We start from the raw sequence: 21,194 nt of genomic DNA, 5'->3' as shown, positions 1-21,194 counted from the left end.
AGGAGTCACTTTGGTTTGTGTATATTTCTGTTCTGTATCTGACTACTTGTGCAGCATGGAATAAACCGGTAGGTACATTTACATTGATGAAAAATGTGTTTTATTGTGTGTATATTTGAGCACATATGCATTGGGGGCAAGAACCAATACATGTGAATGCATGTGTATGTGTTATCAGTACCGGCCAGTATGACTTAGACAGCTTTCACAGAGATGTTCAATTTCTGTCTATTACAGCCCCCCCCACATCTCTCTCTCTCTCTCTCTCTCTCTCTCTCTCTCTCTCTCTCTCTCTCTCTCTCTCTCTCTCTCTCTCTCTCTCTCTCTCTCTCTCTCTCTCTCTCTCTCTCTCTCTCTCTCTCTCTCTCTCTCTCTCTCTCTCTCTCTCTCTCTCTCTCTCTCTCTCTCTGTTTGGAATGGGATGCCATTCAAGTCATGAAAGAGAGTGGTGGAGTAGAGGAGAAAGAAAAATCCGAGACTAAATTTCCTCTGCCTGGCGAAGCCTGCTGCGATTTTCTGGACCAACTATTGACAGTCTCCTAGCCAGCAGACAGGAGCACGTCTCGCAATGCACCGACGGAGTGTGATACAGACATGAAGGAGACTGAGGTTAGGGATAGAAAATAGGGAACGGATTAGCAGAGCTCACATTTAATCCATTACCCATAAATATAAACCAGAAATACCCGATGGTGTTTGGCAAGATAGCCCAAATGCTTCTTGTTACATATAAATAAAACAGAAAAAAACATGTCTAGAAAATTAACTGAGGAAGCATTTTATTAATTGTGTCTTGCTAGAAGCTCTGTGAATTGCTGTGAATCCACATCACTGAAATTAAAAGTATCCGGGGGTATCTTTCGAGGAGTTTATAGCAGCATAATAATTAATCACCCCCCGAGTAAACACTGGGAGGAATTGCTAAATAAATAATTCGGGAGAAATGTATAAATAATTTCCCTTCTTAATCGACGTGAGTGCACTTCCAGGTCTCCAAAATGATGCTCATCCCTCATGGAAAGACAGATGTTTGGACTTGCCTCTTGGGGGCGCTCTTGGCATTCCGTAGAAAGCAACTTCTTGGCCAGCAAACGGGAAAATGGTCATTTGAGGGAACGTTAAAAATAGTACATACATCTACAAAAATGGCCTTAACTCTATTAAAAAGCATTTTGCAAAATAATACATCCCTCATCAATGTAATCTACAAATCTGGGCACTTTGGAAAAATGATTTTTTTGTGCTGCTTGAGCAATTGCATCACATCCTGCTCTCAGGCAATAATGGAACATGTCAGAGAGGCCACTGAGGCATGCACATTTGGCTTTGGATGAGAGTTGGTTCATATTATTCTACACATCAAGAGAAATATACATCTCGTGATTCTCTATCCTCTCATCTCTCACGTGCTTCGTCGATAATTTTCTCATAGTCGTCGTCTTTTCTCGTGCTTCATCGCCTCTCTGTCTCTCCCATTCCTTCCTGCCTCTGCTTCATCTACAAATGACAACAGTTTGCCAGCAAGAGTGAGCCGGGGCTCATTATCCAGTATATCATTAACATTTAATTGCTCTCTGTTAATCCCAATAACTATCTCCCACAGTTTAATCATTTTCCACTTTCTGGTCAGACCACAACTTTACTGTCTCTCTCATAAAGCATCTTGCAAATGATTTGAGGCAACAGTATTTGGTTAAATAGTCACATGTGATCAACAGTGTATCACTTCAGTTCCTCATTTCTCACTATTAGTAGATTTTGGAGTCGGTGGCAGGCGAAGCTTGAACCACGCTCTGGGACAAACCTTTCTTACACCCCACGATTATTTTTAAATGCCATTATGTAGATCAAGAAACAAACTTTTACCGAGAATTTATTTTCCAAGGCTTCCTTTTCTGGGGCGCACACATTGCACTTACCAGAAACTGCCACTTTTGCGAGTGCCTGTGGTGTTCTACTCATTTTGTCACGCTATCACCGATTTCGTTTCTTCAAGCTTTCCTGTGCATATCTTTTTGTGTGAGTCTTCACCCTTCCATCCTTATCTTCCACGTAGCAGTTCTATAAATTATACGGATCTAATACAACGCAGATGAGAGAGATGCTGACAATCTAGCAGGCAGACCTACCCCTATCATTCATCAGCTTAAACAGGGAGTCAGATTTGTGCCTACATATGAGGGAACGAAAGCAGAGGGGAGAGGGAGAGAGAGAGAGAGCGTGAGAGAGCGAGCAAAATGGGGAAATGCAAGATGAAAAAAGAGAGTGGATGAGCAGTCACCCAACACAGTCATCAACTCCCTTCCATCCATCATCTGTCTCAGTTCAAAAAATGTGGTTGCTTGATAAGCATCAGTTGCACGTGCATGACACAGCAATGTTCTTAAATATATGTATGCCAGGGTTACAAGTTTAGTATTTTTCATGCGAGTTAATTGTTATTTCCTGTTTTATTTTTAAGGTGCTTTTATCAGATTTGGGAGTGGTTTAGTTTTATTATTTAAGATTTTTAGTTCGGCTTATTTTTTTCTGATTGATTTACGTCTGTGTAAGCTCTCAGTCGTACAGGACTGGTCCATCGATGAAAGTGTTTCTTCAGTCGTCATCTGTACTTCTTTGAAGGTGTCAGACTTTTCGCTTCTTATCCAAGAGGCTTCGTCAGGAAACTAAAATTTTCTTGTAGCCTTGGCCCTATATATATATCACTACTGTTCAGTGGTGGCGGTGCCAGACTCTGCTATAATAGGTCCCTGTTCTAAGGTTGAGCAGAGGACCATTTCCTGAGGCTACACTGATTGCTTTTATGGTCCTGACTGATTATGTTCTAAGACTGGCCTGATTGCCCCATTTGCTCTGGTAAAACCTCATAAGCATAACTAAGCCTGTGTGGTAACGATCTCAGGAGTGTGTTGTAAGCCCGATCCAAATTAAACCGTTTAATTTGGATTGGTGGCCGGGTGATTACAGGACCCTCATGCATCAATAACTATTCACACTTACAATTAGATTTCAGGACAATTTGGAGTGTTTTTTACCTGCCACCCATAACTTTGCAAAGTAGTCGATAGAAAACCAGAGTATCCAGAAAGAAACACACACAGGCACTGTGAAAAGGTGCAAACTCCACACAGGAAATATTCGAATTTAGGACTGCCGGAGGCAGACGTGATAACGAGTTAGCCACCCTGCATACTTTTGATAAAGTCGAAAAACAGTTTTGCGGAAAGTGTTATTATTTTGCCAAGTGTGTATGTGTCATTGTACAACATGATCTGTAATCATTTCGCTCTTCGTGTTTGATAGGTAGCTGGCCATAAAAGGAGGAGGGAGGCGGTGAGAGAACTGGAACGCATGGATTGTTGCCATCATTTAAAATCACATTTTCTGTGTAGCTTTATCTCTTGTTTCTATTCAAAATTGTATTTGTATCTGTTTTTTTCTACGCTTGGCTGTGACTGTAAAATGTCCTTGAGAGCTTTGAAAGGCGCTTGAAAAATAAAATGGATTATTATTATTATTATTATTATTATTATTATTATTATTATTATTATTATTATTATCGTCTGATGAGTGTGTTGATGGAGAAACCCCTGTTGCTTTTTCAAAATCACTTTGACATTCTTATGCTTTAACCTTTCCAATTGTATTTATCGCTTCTACAAATATTGGCCTCTCCGCTTCAGTCAGGGTGAATACCTCGTTACTAATTGAGCCAGTATGGTTGCTCTGCGCAAGAGTGCAAGGTAATATGTAACAGACTGTTTATAACATGAATGATGCTAATGTGTGTCAAGGGAATCAAATCATTTTTTAACTGTGGTTTCCGATGCAAGAGTTCGGGTTTCTATTCAGTGTCAATATTCTGTCCAATGTCCTTTATTTGCTCCTTTCTCCACTATGCCACACAAACTTTCCAGAAGTTTCTCAAACTCCTCTTCTGCCTCCTCTGATTCAAGGGCACATGAACGTGCTTCCTGCATTGACACTAAAATTTATTTCCATGTTCTCCTCACCACTTTCCACCCTATATCACTAATGAGCAACACCAGCTCTATTGACCTACTTGTGGTATTCAACAAAATCTTATCAAAAATGCCCCAGGTTGCTTTTTTACCGCTTTTGGAGATGAAAAACATTCAAATCCCCCTGTCCATCCACAAGCATCATTACCAGTCCTCGTTGGTCTTTTCATGTCTCTGCTCAGATGTCATCCGACATAAACACCTCAGCTTACTTGCGCTTCACCACTCCTCTCTGCTGGTTGTTTTTCCTTTTCCAAGCACAATGAAAATTGAGAAAACACCTGTGCAGATCATTATCAGCAGGACAAATCTGTTCCTGGAGCAAAGAGATGTCGGATGAGGAAAGGTCTGTTCCACCACAGAATGATAAATCTTTCCCAGTTCCCCCAACGTTGTTTCTTGATACATTGAACTATTTATTCTACTTCAAAGTCAAACAGTGACACTTTGTATTTTGTTCTGTGTAGACATCTAAATCAAATGAAACCTTTCAGATGCAATATACACCCCATGGAGAGGGAACGGAAGCGGGAAATGGTCACTGTGTGGAAGAGTATTGCTGATTTGTACTTATTCTACTTGTGTTTTGCCATTTTTTGCTTTTTGATTGCGTTTCAGATCATGTCGATGTGGACATATACCAATATGCTAAGTTGCGTGTGTTGCTAAAGGTGTTTCCGTGCTGTCAAAGCAACGGTCTGGGGCAATAGAAGAGGTTGAAAAACTTCTGTTAATTTGGATTAACGAAAAGCAGCGAGCCGGCGACAGCATCAATAAAGCAATTACAGTAAAGTCTCGTTATATCGATATCGGATATATCGATAGTCCCGGTTATATTGATACTATTTCTATGCACGCACGGAGAAAATTACATGCAAACAGGGTCGGATATATCGATAGTCCCGGTTATATCGATATTTTTTCGGACTCCCTTGAATATCGATATAACGAGACTTTACTGTATATCCGAGAAAGCACGGCTAATTCACTCTATCGTCATACGGCAACCTGGAAGTTCGCCGTTTATTGATACAAGGGATCATTCCTCGAAATGGTGATAGAAGAAGGTTACGTTCCTCAGCAAGTATTTAATGCAGATGAGACAAGCCTTTTTTTTGGAAAAAGATGCCTAACCGGACTTTCATAACACAGGAAGAGAAGTCTGAACCCCATTCCATCAAGCCATCAACGACCATCACAAAGGTAAATAAAACGAAATACTCGAAATCTGATCGGTTAAAGCAAGAGTTCGATCGACTCATTTGATGCGACAGGGCCTGCAGAACTGATTGTGAAGGTACACAGGTAGATTTTTGACCCTCATAACAAATGATGGCTGATATGTGATTTTAAATGCTTAAGTACGGAAAGACACGTCTGGAAGCAGCGCAACTGGGGAAAAGTAATGAAAGGATACTGAAAGACAATTTAGAATTGTTTAATAAGAAATCATGGACAAAATATAATCAGTCCGTGATTCTTATATTTTTAGCCAGCAGAGAAGTCTTGGCAGGCCTTGACCAGTCCGCCTACTGCATTCGAATAGTTAGTATTTTACTTTATCGTAAATTCTGGTTCAATTAATATTTTCACATTATTTTTACGATGGATGAATAATCAAAATATGAATCAAGAAAAGATGATGGGATGGTATTTATTAAGTCTTCCACCCAAGCTTTTGTTTGGTTCAATATGGCTAATTTTGCTTGTTTGTGGTTTTATTTTTGTTCTCATTATTCTTTTCATTCTTTTAAATGTTTACATTTTTCTTCATGTTTTCTTTGTGTTCGAATTTAATATTCATTCAAATCCTAAAGAACTATCACATATCTTTGTGATATCCTTTTCGATCACAAAAGATTGTATGAAGTCCGACTACATTGTTGGCATGTTTTAAATTCAAACCGACTTTTAATTATTTCCTGAAATAATTCTCAGTTATTGCTTTACTGCCTTGTGGAATTTTTGTTGGTGTTCTAGCTGTCAGAACTTTGAGATAAACATGAATATTGTCTCCATGCACCATCCCCAGGCTGAATTTGTTTCATTAGCAGTCCCAACATAGATGATTTTCATTTTCTTTTATTTTGTGGTTACTGTCACTTTCTGGCAACTTTGCTTTGAAGTGAGCAGTTCACAACACAGCATGATGCCATTTTTCTGGGTGGTGGTGATGGTGGTGGGGATTGAGGGGGGGCGGGTTTGGGGGGGATGACAGGTTTCATGAATTATTTTTAATGGCCGTTTTGACACTTTAATAAAATCTACAAATATTGATAGCCCAGTCGTTCATCACATCTACACGAGGCCTTATTTAGCACAAATGTTGACATGGTGATGCAATGTGTCTCTAATTAGATCAAACAACATGTCGTGTCAACATGATTGAATAGTTTCCCCGATAGATATTTGTAAGCTCAAAATAGGTGAACTCTGACCCCGCCTATGATTCTAATTGCTCCAGACCCCATACTGGGCCTCAGATGCTGCAGGGGGCATTGCTACTGTTTGCTTTGTGTGGTGTTTGGCTTCGTGGATGCTGTGCACTAATAGAACATTGAGACTCAAGGGGGTCTGCTAACAAAGACGCACAACTGCCAACAATATAGCAAGCTTTCTGTGAAGTAAATGTCATTTTCAGAAAATGAACATGTCTTGGAGTTATTTCTCTCATTTCAACCAGACTTTTCCTCATTACCAACGAGGGTGCCCATTAAAAACAGAATCAACTGTTGTTTCTTGAACAGGCTGACATTTCTGGTGATTATAGTCCATTACATTTTAGGTGACTCGGGGAACAATACTTCAAGCCCCATTAGCTCTTTGGAAAAATTACAATACTGACTCATCACTGACTAGAGAAAAAAAATCCTCATATTTTGATCCAATTTTCTCTGGCACATAAATTTGACAGGTCTGAGGACTGACACCTCCGAACTCGATCTATATTAAAAAAAAGACACAAATCTCATTTAAAGCAAACATACTTTGTATCTGATTGGAGTACATCTGTTTGTAATGTACAGAATGTATGGAAGGCAGCAATACGTCTGTGTAAGCTCTCAGTCGTTCAGGAGTGGTCCATCGATGAGAAGGTTTCTTTAGCAGCGATCTGTACTTTTTTGAAGGTTTCGGACGTTTCGCCTCCTATCCAAGAGGCTTCGTCAGCGAACTAAAATCTGACTGGTCGTATCGGCCCTATTTATATATCCCTAATGTCCAGCCATGGCGGCGCCGGACACAGCTATGATAGGTCCCTACTCTCAGGTTGGGGGGAGCAGAGGACCACTCCCTGTGGCCCCACTGATTGTTCCTACATTCCTGACTAACGACTGGCCCATTTCCCCCACTCCCACCGGCATCACCTCATCAGCATTACGAATGTTGCCTAACCTGTTTTCCCTAAGCAGGCTATTGTATGAACGATCCAAATTGAACCTCACCCCACCAGACCGGTTTAATGAAGGATTTTGTTGTTTTATAAGAATCGCTTCTTTTACCCCCTTTTCAAACAATCTATGTTCTTTCGCTAATATTTTAACACGGCAAATGAGTGGTTACTAGCTTTTAAGTGCAAATGTACTGCCGATTGAGGCCCAATTGTATTATCCCTGCGATGTTGATAAAGTCTTTTTTTTTGAGAATTTGTTGAGTCTCCCCAATGTACTGCTCTTTACAATTTTCATTCTTACAATGTATGGAATAAACTACATTACTTTGTTTTTCATTTGGTAGGCTATCTTTTGAATGCACTAATTTTTGCCTTAACGTGTTTATCGGTTTGAAATAAGTAGGAATTTTGTGTTGCCAAAGGACTCTTTGTAATTTTTCAGAAACTCCTGCAATGTAAGGTACTGCTACTCCTCTCCTTTTTGCATCTTGAGAATTATTGGTTTAATTCCCTATTCTTCCTTTCTGACATTTGTTGAATGACTACTGCGGGTACCCACAGTTAGTGAGTGCTCGCCTGATATGTTTTGACTCCTTTTCTCTATCTTCAATGCTAGTTGGTATTAGTTTAGCCCTATGCTGGAGGGTACTGATAACTCCTAATTTGTGTTGTAAAGGGTGGTTAGAGTCAAACAGTAAGTATTGGTCAGTGTGCGTAGCCTTCCTAAAGACTTCTGTTTTTAGCGCTCTGTCCTCTTTTATAATTACTTTACAATCCAAGAAGGCTAGTTGGTTCTATTTAATGTCCTCACAAGTAAATTTAATGTTGATGTCTACAGGGTTGAGGTGATCTGTGAAGGATTGAATTTCTTGTTTTTTAATTATGACAAAAGTATCGTCCACATATCTAAACCAGTGTCTAGGTTTTGTTCCCGGGAAGGATTTGAGGGCCTGTTTCTCCATCTCTTCCATGTACAGATTAGCCACGATGAGTGTTGAAAGCTTTCATGCCAGATAGTATCTCAAAGGCAAACTAGGCAGCTTGGTTTGAGTGCGAACGGAATGAACACATATCCTGCTTCCTATGTTACTTCAAGGACATGATTTTCTTGTGGCTGAGAAAATAGTGTTCACAGTCCGCCCGATTGTCTGGTATGTCACAGCAGGGTCTGTGAAATTCCCAAGCATGCTAAATGAGGTTTACACGACCCTAAAATTAGGATTTGCCCCGGTTTTTACACCCCAGTCCATGTATATAAATTTAGAACCCATAAACAGCTTTCTTTCATGGTGGAATACATAGAATACAATGTTAGGGTCGGAATCAATCTTAATAGATGTCTGCCATCTAGTGGGATACACTGTAATTACGACTTTAAACAGCTCCACCAAAGATAATATTTTTAATAGAGGGTCACTTGGAAGGTGATCAGCCAGTAAGCCATCCATATTCTCTCTTGTCCAAATGTATAAATATCAGTGTGTGAATATGTTCCCTGTCTCTTAGTCAATATCAGGGGGGAGAAGATCCAGCTCAGTTGCATCTAAATTAAAAATCAGCGGTATAGAAAATGGATGGATAAAAGCATTATGGTTTAATTTTTTTGTAAATAAATATAAAAATGTAGAATGGTATTGATTTGTCTTCATGCCAAGTGACAATTCAATCACTGCTAATGTGGATGGGAAACAATGTCCACGCATTTCCTTTAGAAATAGCAAAATCTAATCAGGTATTTGTTTTGGTAATGCAATTTTGGTAGATTTCTTTTCCCCTAATGGCACCTGTGCATTTCTTATCAAATATAGATGTGAGTGAACATTCGCGTTAAATGTTTTTTTTAAGAATGCTGAAACTTGAGCATCTTGTTTCAACCCAACATCATCATTGATTCTTGTACACTCAACTCTCATTTCAGTAATTTGACCTCTATATAACAACATATTCTACAAATGCTGTTTTAAGATTTCAAGGGATATAAGAAAAAAATAACAATATGCTGGGAACAGGCGGCGGTCACTCAGCTCCAAATCTGAAAACAGTTGGGATCCTGTGGCCTGGGGTCATCAACACGGTGCTGAAATCTGGTGATATTTTGGAGGTGGAGGAAGGTGAACTTGGTAATGGAATCATTTGATGACCCAGAGGTCATTCAACTGAATGAATGAGCAGAAGGCGCAGCCCGCGATGATTATAACGATTCAGGTATATATTGGTAAAAACATATAGACATTCGTTACACACTTGAGTTGCATCTGAGACAAATGAACTTCATGAAACAATGATCTGAACATTTCCAAATATCATTGAAAGTAACCATGCCAACTGTTATTTAAAGGAAAAAAAGGAAAGGAGGGCAAGAAAAAAAACAAAAGCATTTCAGGAAAAAAAGATGGCACTTGATTAATTCAATTTCTAAGAGAAGTGCTGCGATACTTAATATTGATTAATATTATATTAATATTAATATTGTAACATTGCACATTTTAGAGTGGCCTTTTATAGTGAGCAGCCTAATGTATACACACCTGTACAATACAACTGCTGTCAGATCTGCATCTTGACATGCCAGTCCTATTAAGTAGATGGATTATGAATCATAGCTGAGGTTTTTACGAACATAAATGTAAAGAAACCTTTGGAGACATATGGGGAGTAAATTGGCCAATTGTGTAAAAAGTCTAGAGATTATATTAAAAAAGAAATTAAAAAGGGAGTAAAAACTAAAGTCTGTGTTTATATTTTTTATAATTGGTATTCAAATAGATGAGGGGGATGAAAAAAGAGAGAGTGATAAAAGGAGTGTGTTTCCTGCAAACAGATGTTCATCAGTATTTCAGAATGTTCCTGTGAAGCCATTAGACTACATTAGCAAGTGCTCTCTAATTTCGGCGGTGCATGGGGAAATGAATGCAGGTAGAACCCCTCCAAAAAAAAAAAAAAAAACAACAGCAAAAAAAAAAAAACAAAAAAAAACAACACACATTCTACAAAGTAATCATGTGAAATGTAAATACCCCGATTTAATCTAGTAAACATTCTCAAACAGAAAAAACACCTTCAAGTAGGGACAAGTTTGCGACGCAACAGTCGGATGCAGAATTGGTCTTCTGCACCAATCAATTTTGAAAAAAACAAACAAAAACATTCAATATTGAACCATATCTGACCCAAATCGTTGCTTTCAGACACATCTGCAACAGCGCCCATTGAGATATCACACCATAATTTCAGCTTGCATTTATTTCCTGAGTGATTGTGCTAACCTTAAACATCACCTCAATTAAGAGGAAAAAAAATCGTACATGCTGCTCAGTGCAAAAGCAATGAAAACATATTTGGACAGCTTGATGTGCTGTTCGACAAGTTGTCCCCAGTAAGCTTATGAAGCCCTGAACGTCTTCCTAAATATAGCCTTTGACAGGGACATTTTCAAAGTATTCACATTCTGATGTCCAATGCAGGAATACATTTTTAAATATTTCACATTCTAATGTCCAATGCTGGAATTGAGTGAGTGAAGACGAAACTGCAAAGGTCTGCTGTGCCATTCTTATGAAATGATCAGAGAAAACCGTCACTGAGTCCGCTCAACTTATTCTCTTTCTTCCTGCCCCCAAACCCTGTAAAACCATGAACTTTCTTGAGCCATGACATGCACAACACCAAGCAAAAAAAGGGCCAAAAAGATAGAATACATTTGAATGTACATACCAATGTAATCAAAAATATCAAATATGCAAAATATGTGCCGGAGCGCATAATCGAGTTAGTAAGAAGCAATGACTTGCACCAGATGGATACACAGGTTGACTATACCTTTCATAGTTCTGGCCGTCATTTTCCATTGGTGGCAATGGTAAATGAACAGACAATATTAACAGTAAAACAATCGTTTTTAGGCCTATTAAACAAACTCCCCCGCAAAATACACATCCCTCGTGTCCATACTTAGATGCTATTTTCCTCTCCTTTCCATCCCTCTTCTGCTTCTTGTGTAAGTTCTAGTTTTCCAGGCATTGTCCTTGCTCAGCACTTTCAGTGCACTGACCCACCCCCTCCTTTCCCTTGCTTCCATTTTATTCCTTTCTCGTTTCGCCCAGCACCTGTCAAATTCGATGGTAAGGCCTGTGGTTAGCAACAGTAGGGTTTTTATTATCACCTGCTCAGTCCACACTGACCTTGGACATTATTCACACACAGTGGATGGAGCTGTCCACACAGAGGAGCTCAGCAACTGCACAGGACTGGGGGAAAGTATTTGTGTAAGGAAAAATACGCAAGTTCGACGGAGTGAATATACAAATGTGTGCTTAGGTGTGTGAATGAGATTCGTGGACATTAATCCATTGGAAGTAGATGATTAAGTATGCCATTTTCTGATATTTATAGTTCAGTACTGAGCTCAGATAAACTAAGTAGATTTTGGAATTGGTGTAACAATCTATAATATCGGAAGTCCAAGATGGCACCCGAGTAGGCTGCCGTCAGCAAGTGCTTTCATGAAACTGACTTTTTTTGTTGTTTTTGTGTTTTATTTTGTCACTTTGATGTGTTGTACATCGTGCGGAACGAATACGGATTGTTTTTCAGCATTTTTGGCCTCAACATTCATCAAGGAGGAGAATGTACTGTGCGGTAGCGCCTTTTTGGCAGCACGAATATGCCAGCATTGGTTTTGCTTCGTAAGAATGTCTGTGCCATTTGACTGTCATCGCTGGTCAGCTAAGGTGCGATTGTGCTTTTTTTTGCCCCTGTAATGGGCGGCATTTTCACACCCCACTTTGTTCAGCGGAAAGGTCGGTGCTGTTGGACAGTCTGCGGCTGGATGGTGCATGTCGTGAGGAACCCGTGATGAGAGATCTGAGGCGTATGTGGAACTGTTGTGGCTGAGAATTGAAGCAGATTTACAGTAGATATGAGACAATCTCTTTTCGTCAATGGACGCTGAAGCTTTATGTTTGCTTTCAACATTTAGGTTGTAGCAGACATGTACATTTCACCATGATGTCCCTGATCCACTGGTGAAATTGTCACTTTGACCCTCTCATCTTTCTAAAACTGCTTCATCCAACAAAGAGGATGCAGAAGGTGCTCAAGACTGAATAACTGTCTGTTTTTTTTGTGTTGTGTCACAGTACAGTAAAGTCTCGTTATATCGATATTCAAGGGAGTCCGAAAAAATATCGATATAACTGGGACTATCGATATATCCGACCCTGTTTGCATGTAATTTTCTCCGTGCGTGCATAGAAATAGCATCGATATAACCGGGACTATCGATATATCCGATATCGATATAACGAGACTTTACTGTATTTGTTATTTAAGGTTTTTTGTTGTGGTTTTCACTTTAAGCTGGCGCTGCGAGAGTGGCTACCTTTTCAGCAGATCCCGTATTTTGTTTTTCTACTTCTTCCTTTCCTTTCCTCTTACGTTCATCACTTTGCTGCTGTAAAATGTAAATTTCCTTTTCCTTTCGGCTTTTCCCTTCAAGGGGTCGCCACAGCGAATCAATGTCCTCCATCTTCAGAGGTTTGATTGGCATGTTTGTTTTGGCCAAGCTTTTACGTCGGATGCCCTTTCTGACACAACCCTCTATACTAATAAAGGCTAATCCAATCCAAATTGGTTGGTAATATTTCAAAGCCCCTTGGTGTCTGACATATAAAATTGTGGCGGCCAACAAGGGACAGGCATTCACCTGGCAAATGTATGTTGAAAGTTGAGGAAGGAGTTATTGGGGTCAAAGAAAGTGTCTCAGAGAGCTGAAAGGATCCAAAGGGGGCGTGGCTGAATGAATGACCATGCCTATCAACTTTGTCCCTCGCTAACTATCTTTGCACGTTTTAAAATTCCACTGATTCTACAGTCTGTATGACAAGATATTCAATTGAAAGCAAAATCCCTCTCCTGTAAATTTTTGTCATTTCAGATAGTTTTTCTTTTTGTGTTTGAATATACAGTCTGAGAAATAATGAATAATACATTTTAACAAACGGATCCAACTTCTTATACCATCCGTCCATTTTCTGATCTGCGGCAAGGGTCGCAGAAAGTGCTAAAGCTTATCCCAGTCGAATTTGATTGATTAGGCAGGGTACTCACTGAAACGGTTGCCAGCCAATCACAGGCCACACATAGACAAAGGACCATCCGCGCCCACACTCACACCTAGAGTCAAACCTAGACTGTTCCATTAGCCCACCATGCATGTTTTTGGACTATAGGAACACATTGGCATGGGGAAAAAAATGCAAATTCCCCACACGAAGGCCAGTCCTGAATCAAACCCTGCACCTCCGCTCTGTGAGGCCGATGCGTTAACCACTTACCACCGTGTCGCCCGCAATGTATTTTAACAAATAACAATTAAGGAACATAAAAAAATCACACAACGAAATAGGACAAGAACATCCGCTTGTTACGCTACGATGCACATTCTATCATGTTGACATTATTTTGCAGTTAGTAAACAACTCCAGGTGTATTATGATCCCTTGGTAGACCTTTGTTTGCTTATAGTGAAGGGAAAAGAGACACAGACACAATTAGATTTCTAATCTGGATGCAAACAATAGTTTAATAAATGAGATTTTCTCGACCCGAGAGATGCTCAAATGGAAAGCAAAGCGCCAAACAGTCTTGAGTGATAAAAAGAAACAGTGTAGAATTTCATTCCCGGAATAGCAAGGTGATATCCAGTGTGCACGTACCAACACACATGTACACACATATAAACTGGCATAAAGTTGACCTGAACAAGCCCTTCCTGAAAACCAGAACCCCAGACTACATCGAGATATTTTAAGTACATTTTTAGGTTAATGCCCAAATCATCAGTCATTAGATTAGAATCTTTCATATTAACTGTAGTTTAAAATAGCCATTATTCGATCCAATTTGGGTTTAATTCAATCAGGATTAATGCTGGTGGTATGTGTAGGCCTTGACTCCAGCCTTCCACTGACAAGGCGTATGATTATATTGATTTGCATATGTCACAAAGAATCTTTGCCGAGCACTCTCTGAACTAACATTTAGTGACGATAATATTCAAACACAAGTCACTACAATAACTGAAAAGTCGTCATTGATATGTTATTTAGGTACTGGTACAACAACTTCATTTTATATAAAAAGCTCCGGAAAACTGGTTCATAAAATGAACAAAGAAAACCGGCAGTGATTCTCCTCAATTTATTATATTTCTTCCTGCTGTTTAAGCCCTTAAAACTATAATTCATGACCCTTTTTAAGCCATGACATGCATTTTGCCGAAACAGAATTCCAAAAAATTGAGTCAAAAAGAAAGATTTCTGAAATGAATTATCTCATCTGAATTTCCACACTAATTGAATCAAATCAGTGTGAAATACAGGTCTCATTGAACACGGAGCGCATAACCCAGTTCAGTAAGAAACAATGACTTGCAGCATGTGGACACAGGTTGGCTATACATACATCCCTTTCCCTCATTTTCCATCTGTGGCAATAATAAATGATCAGAGTAAAAACCCATTTTGGGCCTATTAAATGAAACTGCCACACACTACACATTCCCCTATGTTGCTTATATGCTATTTTCCTCTCCTTTACATCCCTCTTCAGCGTCTTGTGCGCTTTCCAAAAACAACAGAACATTACAACCTTAGTGAAATATGTTGCTGCACATTTTATTTTGAGGTAATCTATTGCAATCAAGCAATTCTATATGTCAGTGAGACTTGGACCCTTTTTTAATTTTGAAAATTATTTTATTTGTTTTTTTTGTCCAACTTTAGTGTGTGCAAACTTGAAAGGTGGCTGCTTTGTGTTTCCATTCCATGTGCAGATATTACTTTGCATTGAATTCTTTTTTTTATGGCGGTTCAGTACCTTGCTAAAGGGCAAATTATTTCCTCTGATAACCATTCATACACCCCCCCCTGCACCGAATACAACATATTCTCAGAGTATCTCTTTTCACCAAACCTTTAACTTGTGAACAGTCATTTCTTTTTGCCAGATGTTGGCTGCTCGAAAGTACAGTATGTGTCTCATTAGAAAAAAATAGAACTCTCAAGTCATCAGTGAACTTGCTCTCCAATTAGGGTTGCAGTCCTGGATGGGAATGTGACAGAGAGGGGGAAAGAAAACAACCTTTTTGAGCTTCAGTTAATGTAGCAAAGCTTGCTCTTGTTGAAGATAACCAGCAATAGCAATGAAATAACACAGCCTTGAAATTGATGTGTTCACAAACATCTTGGGAGCTGATGCGTAGAGATGTACGAAAAGAATGGAAAGACAGACATGGTGTAAAGCCTCTGTGGAGGATTTGATGGAATAAAAGCAAAAACCTTCTCTTGCCGACATATCTTTTAAATTGTTCCCTGGGTATGAGTGCAGGAGTGTTGAAGGAAGATCAAAAATGGACCAACAGAATGCTGTTCTTATTGTGACAAGTTGTATGGTCAGGAGACACACGGTACTTCTGCTTCTGCTATTGTTGACAGAGTGAATGGTAGTTTGTATTAGGCCAAACATTTTAAAACATTTTCAAGGAAGCCGGTTTAACTGTGTGCAGACTCCCCCTATGATGGAGTCCGCAGAACTGTGAATAGGGAGGTGGAGTGACCCATGGCCCAGCATGGTTTTTCAAGGTAGTTTGGACAACAAAAGCAGTCGCCTTGTCGCATGCTTCATAATTTAAGTTTGTTGGCTGCAGTAACTTATCAGTTCAGCTTTTGTTGACATTCCTGAGAGAGACATAGAAAATTACAAAAATGCAAAGTCACAGTCATGCAACATATTTGATCAGATTATTGCGCGTGAGGTGGTAACTTCATGTTGCGATTAGAAATGATCAAAACTCTGCCCCAGACTACATCGAGATATTTTTCCGGCACATTTTATTTATACATTGAGATTCTGTGTCCAGTAATTTTAAAATGAGGACAATGTCAATTTATTTCTGCATTGTTAATATTTGAAAGATCTAATAGCCTGTTTTTGGGGTTACTGTATTGGCCTGAATAAAAGACAACAATTTTTGCATTGAAATACGAATGAAAACGTATGAGTTGTCTTATATTCGGGGTTTAGACATTATACCCATTAAGAATGCTACACAACGGCAGATATCATTGAAACGAATGCTGAAAAAAACCAGAAGAAATAACAGAAAATGGAGAAACTATTAATATTAATATTAATATTAATCCTAATCTTAATTGTTTCTCCCTTTTAAGTTATTTCTTCTGTTTTTTTTTCTTGCAGATATTTTTTTCTTATTTGTGGTACCTCTTTTTTTGTTTTTATTTGTCGTGACAGGTTTTCGCTTTGGCCTCGGGAGTCAAGTTCGGCATTCGTTTCAATGATATCTGCTGTTGTGTAGCATTCTTAATGGGTAATATTAATATTAATATTAATAATGTTGAGCTATCACTGTAGTTTACTCTCTTCAAACTAAGTTGCGTGCGTGTGTGTGTGTGTGTGTGTGCGTGCGTGCGTTTGTGTGTGTGTGTGTGTGTATATAAGTACTGTGCGATTCAACTGAACGAGACAGTCATTATCCCCATGACAGCCGTGTGTTGTTTCAAACATCAGTCTTCCAGTTGATCAGTAGCACAACTCAATTGACAGAGATAAAACTGAGGCATGTGTCTATTTCTCTCATTTTAAACCACATCTTCTGGATACAGCTCAGTCTCTCCCTGCTGATGTTGACTCTTATGATTTGTTCTCTAACAATCAAAAACCCAGGCAACGATGACAAAAACAATGCTTTCTTTTTGTACACACAAGGGTGCCCCCCCCCAAAAAAAAAGCCCACAGTATGTGAAACCCAAACAAACCCCATCTTTGTTTTTGAACTTTCAGAGTCCAGGCCACATGTTTCTTTATAGTTTCCACCACCACCCCTCTTTTAAAATACTCACTGTTTTCATACTGGCAAGAAATATTTCATTGTTATCATTTCAGAAAAAAAGTAGTTGAGTTTATGAAGAAAAAGATACATTAAGAAATAAAAACCTCAATCGCAAAACCATTATTTGTTTCAGTAAATATTGTAAAATGCATCTTCTCAAAGGGAATGACTGTGTAACATTTCCCTGCTCTAAACACATTACATATTAAATGCCAAGCATAACAGAAAATGTATGTGGTTCCATTCGTAAAAGTAAATAGCTAAACAAATAATTTTATCTTCTGAGATTGAAACAGCTTCGACACATTCACAAAATTTGTCACCTTACCTTTAAAGCTAAATATTGAGCTCTTCAGCAACTTAATGTCAATTCAAATGTAGTCACACATAATGGAGTAAAAGTACAAAGTATGCTGAAAAATAACTAGTATACTAGATATTCCAAAATTTCTACTTCAGTTAAACAAATGTTTTGCTTTTTGACTTGACATCTCAGCGACTTGTCATAGCTGGTAAGTCACATATGCACGATGGTAGTTGGAGGACCCTCCCCCTACAAAAAAATGGATCAGGGTGCCCTGAAACAATATACAATATTCACAACATCATTTCTTGGGAATAAAAAAAATACAAAGTCAGAAGAAAAACCACAAAATCCTGAAAACCACAAGGAACCAAAAGTAACCTACAAAAACAATAACAAGAGCAGAAACATGACAAGCACAACCAAACACTCACAACAACCTGACAAAGACTTGCAGAACCCAAGAAACAAAATACAGTAAAGTCTCGTTATATCGATATCGGATATATCGATAGTCCCGGTTATATCGATACTATTTCTATGCACGCACGGAGAAAATTACATGCAAACAGGGTTGGATATATCGATAGTACCGGTTATATCGATATTTTTTCGGACTCCCTTGAATATCGATATAACGAGACTTTACTGTACAAACAAAGTGATGAGACAATGCGAACCTCCTGGACAAGACACAATGGGTTGAGGAAGATTCATTGGTTCAACACAAAAGACCCGGTTGATGAGAACAGGTAGCGACAAAAAGGGCACAAAACCAAATGCAACTTAAAAAGAAGAATAACATTAGTACCGTATTTCCGGGCATACAAGGCGCACCCAAAATCCGTGGTTTTCTTCAAAAGATGACCTTGCACCTTCTACGCAGGTGCGCCTCATATGTGAAGTAATATTGAGCCACAACAGGTCTCGCAACTAGTGTCAGCAGCCAACGACTCAATTTCCCCTTGTAGGGAAGTAGTATGTAACCCCAGCCTCTACTATAGGGTCTTATAATATGGTGTGCCCTATATTTAGAAAACTCTTATACAGTAAAGTCTCGTTATATCGATATTCAAGGGAGTCCGAAAAAATATCGATATAACCGGGACTATCGATATATCCGATATCGATATAACGAGACTTTACTGTATAAGACAGTAAAGTCTCGTTATATCGATATCGGATATATCGATAGTCCCGGTATCGATATAACGAGACTTTACTGTATAAGATGAATATACAGTAAAGTCTCGTTATATCGATATCGGACATATCGATAGTCCCGGTTATATTTTATCGATATATCCGATATCGATATAACGAGACTTTACTGTATATTCATCTTATACAGTAAAGTCTCGTTATATCGATATCGGATATATCGATAGTCCCGGTTATATCGATACTATTTCTATGCACGCACGGAGAAAATTACATGCAAACAGGGTCGGATATATCGATAGTCCCGGTTATATCGATATTTTTTCGGACTCCCTTGAATATCGATATAACGAGACTTTACTGTACTTGGAAAACATGTTTCATTCATTATAGTCCGATGTGCCTTATATATGGAAAAGTTTGTCATTACCTTATACTCCGGTGCGCCTTATACTCCGGAAAATACGGTAAATATATGCACTTTACAGCCCAGGCCACCCCACCTGAATGATTCGCAATGTACAGGATTTTTCAAATGAATGTCGGAGACGTTTTAAGCATGTAAACGATTTGATGATCCTATTAACATTTTTTGAATGTCAAATCAAATTCATTTTTGCGAAGAGGGTGTCAACTGATGAGTATCGGTAAATACAAAGATTGTTTAAATATGTGTATTGCTATGTCTTCTGATCGAATCAGGTACCATGTTTTTTTTCAACTATGGTCAATGCACGAAAATACACAACAAGGGAGTGTGACACTACACAGGCACCTCCTTTTTTGCTGCAAAACAAATGATCTTATAATGTCAGGATTAAGGATTTATATTCATGCTCAGTATATACAACTTGATCTGTATTTCGATTTTTTTATTTCTTTTTTGCAGATGGTCCCCCCACCACCCCTCCGGTCCACACGTCCACAGCACAGCTCAGCCTTTGCGTCCCCTTCCCCCCCCCTTCGTTGTCTGACTCACCTGTCTGCTCCACCATAATTCCAGTCCCTGTTGTCACAGTAAGTGCATGGATCAGTGACACAGTAGCTGTCACACGTAATTGAAAACAGAGTTACACATCTGTGGTGTGGGTGTGTGTTTGAAAGTACCATGAAACAAATCTTCTAACACGGCACCTTCCGTGCTGCATTCTGCACTTATAATTTCTTTCTTCATTCCTCCATACTCCATCTGTCATGTCTACCCCATCTCAACCTAAACCGATTTTTATTTCATATTTGAAACTCAGGCTTGTCTTTCTCCTGTGATGTATTATTCCCGTTTCTCTACAGCAATTTGACATACTCGCTTTGCACTATTACGAAACTGCTCACACACTTTAACCCTTCCAAGGACAACACATACTACAGTGGACAGCTTACCATGTTCTCAGGTTACATTGTGTGATTTAAACATTTCATTTTAACACAATGCATAACACGTCTGTGTAGGCTCTCAGTCTTACTGGAGTGGTCCACCGAGGAAAAGGTTTCTTAAGCCGCCATCAGCAATTTTTTATAGGTGTCCAGACCTCTACCCTTTTAGGGATATAGGGCCAGGGTTACCAGCACAACTTTAGTTCACTTACAAAGCTCTTTGGATGCGGAGCAAAATGTCCAACTCCTTCACAGAAGTGCAGATGACGGCTAAAGAAACATTTTCCACAATGCATAAAGCTTTTCATGGCCTTATTGTAATCAATATCCTCTTATATTTGACACATCTACTCTCTCCCCCAAACACCTATTTTTTTAATCATGGCTGTGGTGTGTTAACCTCCTCTTTCTTCCACATTGTCTCTGTGTCCTCTGGTATGATAAATAGCACCTTTAGACTTGAGCGGGGGTTTTCTGACAGATGGACTAACCTCGCCTGCTACATCCAATCCTGCTGTCAAAATACACAGGCTGACACTCACACATACACCCGAAGGCAATGTGTTACAATGCAGTCAATACAATTTTTGCACTTATTCCATTTGCCCATCCTGTCCTCTATTGCGAGTGCAGGTGCAGTGCCAATTTGGCAGATTTAATTGGTGGATTCCATGTCCTGTTCAAGGTGAAAGGCTGTCTTTAAAATAATTTGAAGCTGTACTACTAGAATGGCGGTAGCTTAGCCGGTTAAAGCCTTTCCTAATGACAGTTGGATCCTTCCTCATTTGGATCAGGGGACCAACCATGGATAAGAAGGTGGCTGGGGAACAACCAGAGAGAAAACCAAAAGGTTAGGTGTTGGTATATTTACAAAGAAATTCCAGAGAAAGAGCAACAGCTAATCAAAATGGAAGAGACGCCATCTACACAAAAAGGAAGATTAGATTTGTGTTACTCTTACTTGGCTTGTCTCCCTCACCGCCTTTGTTCTGCCCGTCAAATAAAATGCCTTGCCTGACAGCAAAGATACTA

Source organism: Hippocampus bargibanti, linkage group LG10 (assembly GCF_051943395.1).
Source record: "Hippocampus bargibanti isolate YZ-2025 linkage group LG10, ASM5194339v1, whole genome shotgun sequence".
Lineage (NCBI taxonomy): Eukaryota > Metazoa > Chordata > Actinopteri > Syngnathiformes > Syngnathidae > Hippocampus > Hippocampus bargibanti.
Note: the sequence above shows the minus strand (reverse complement) of the source record.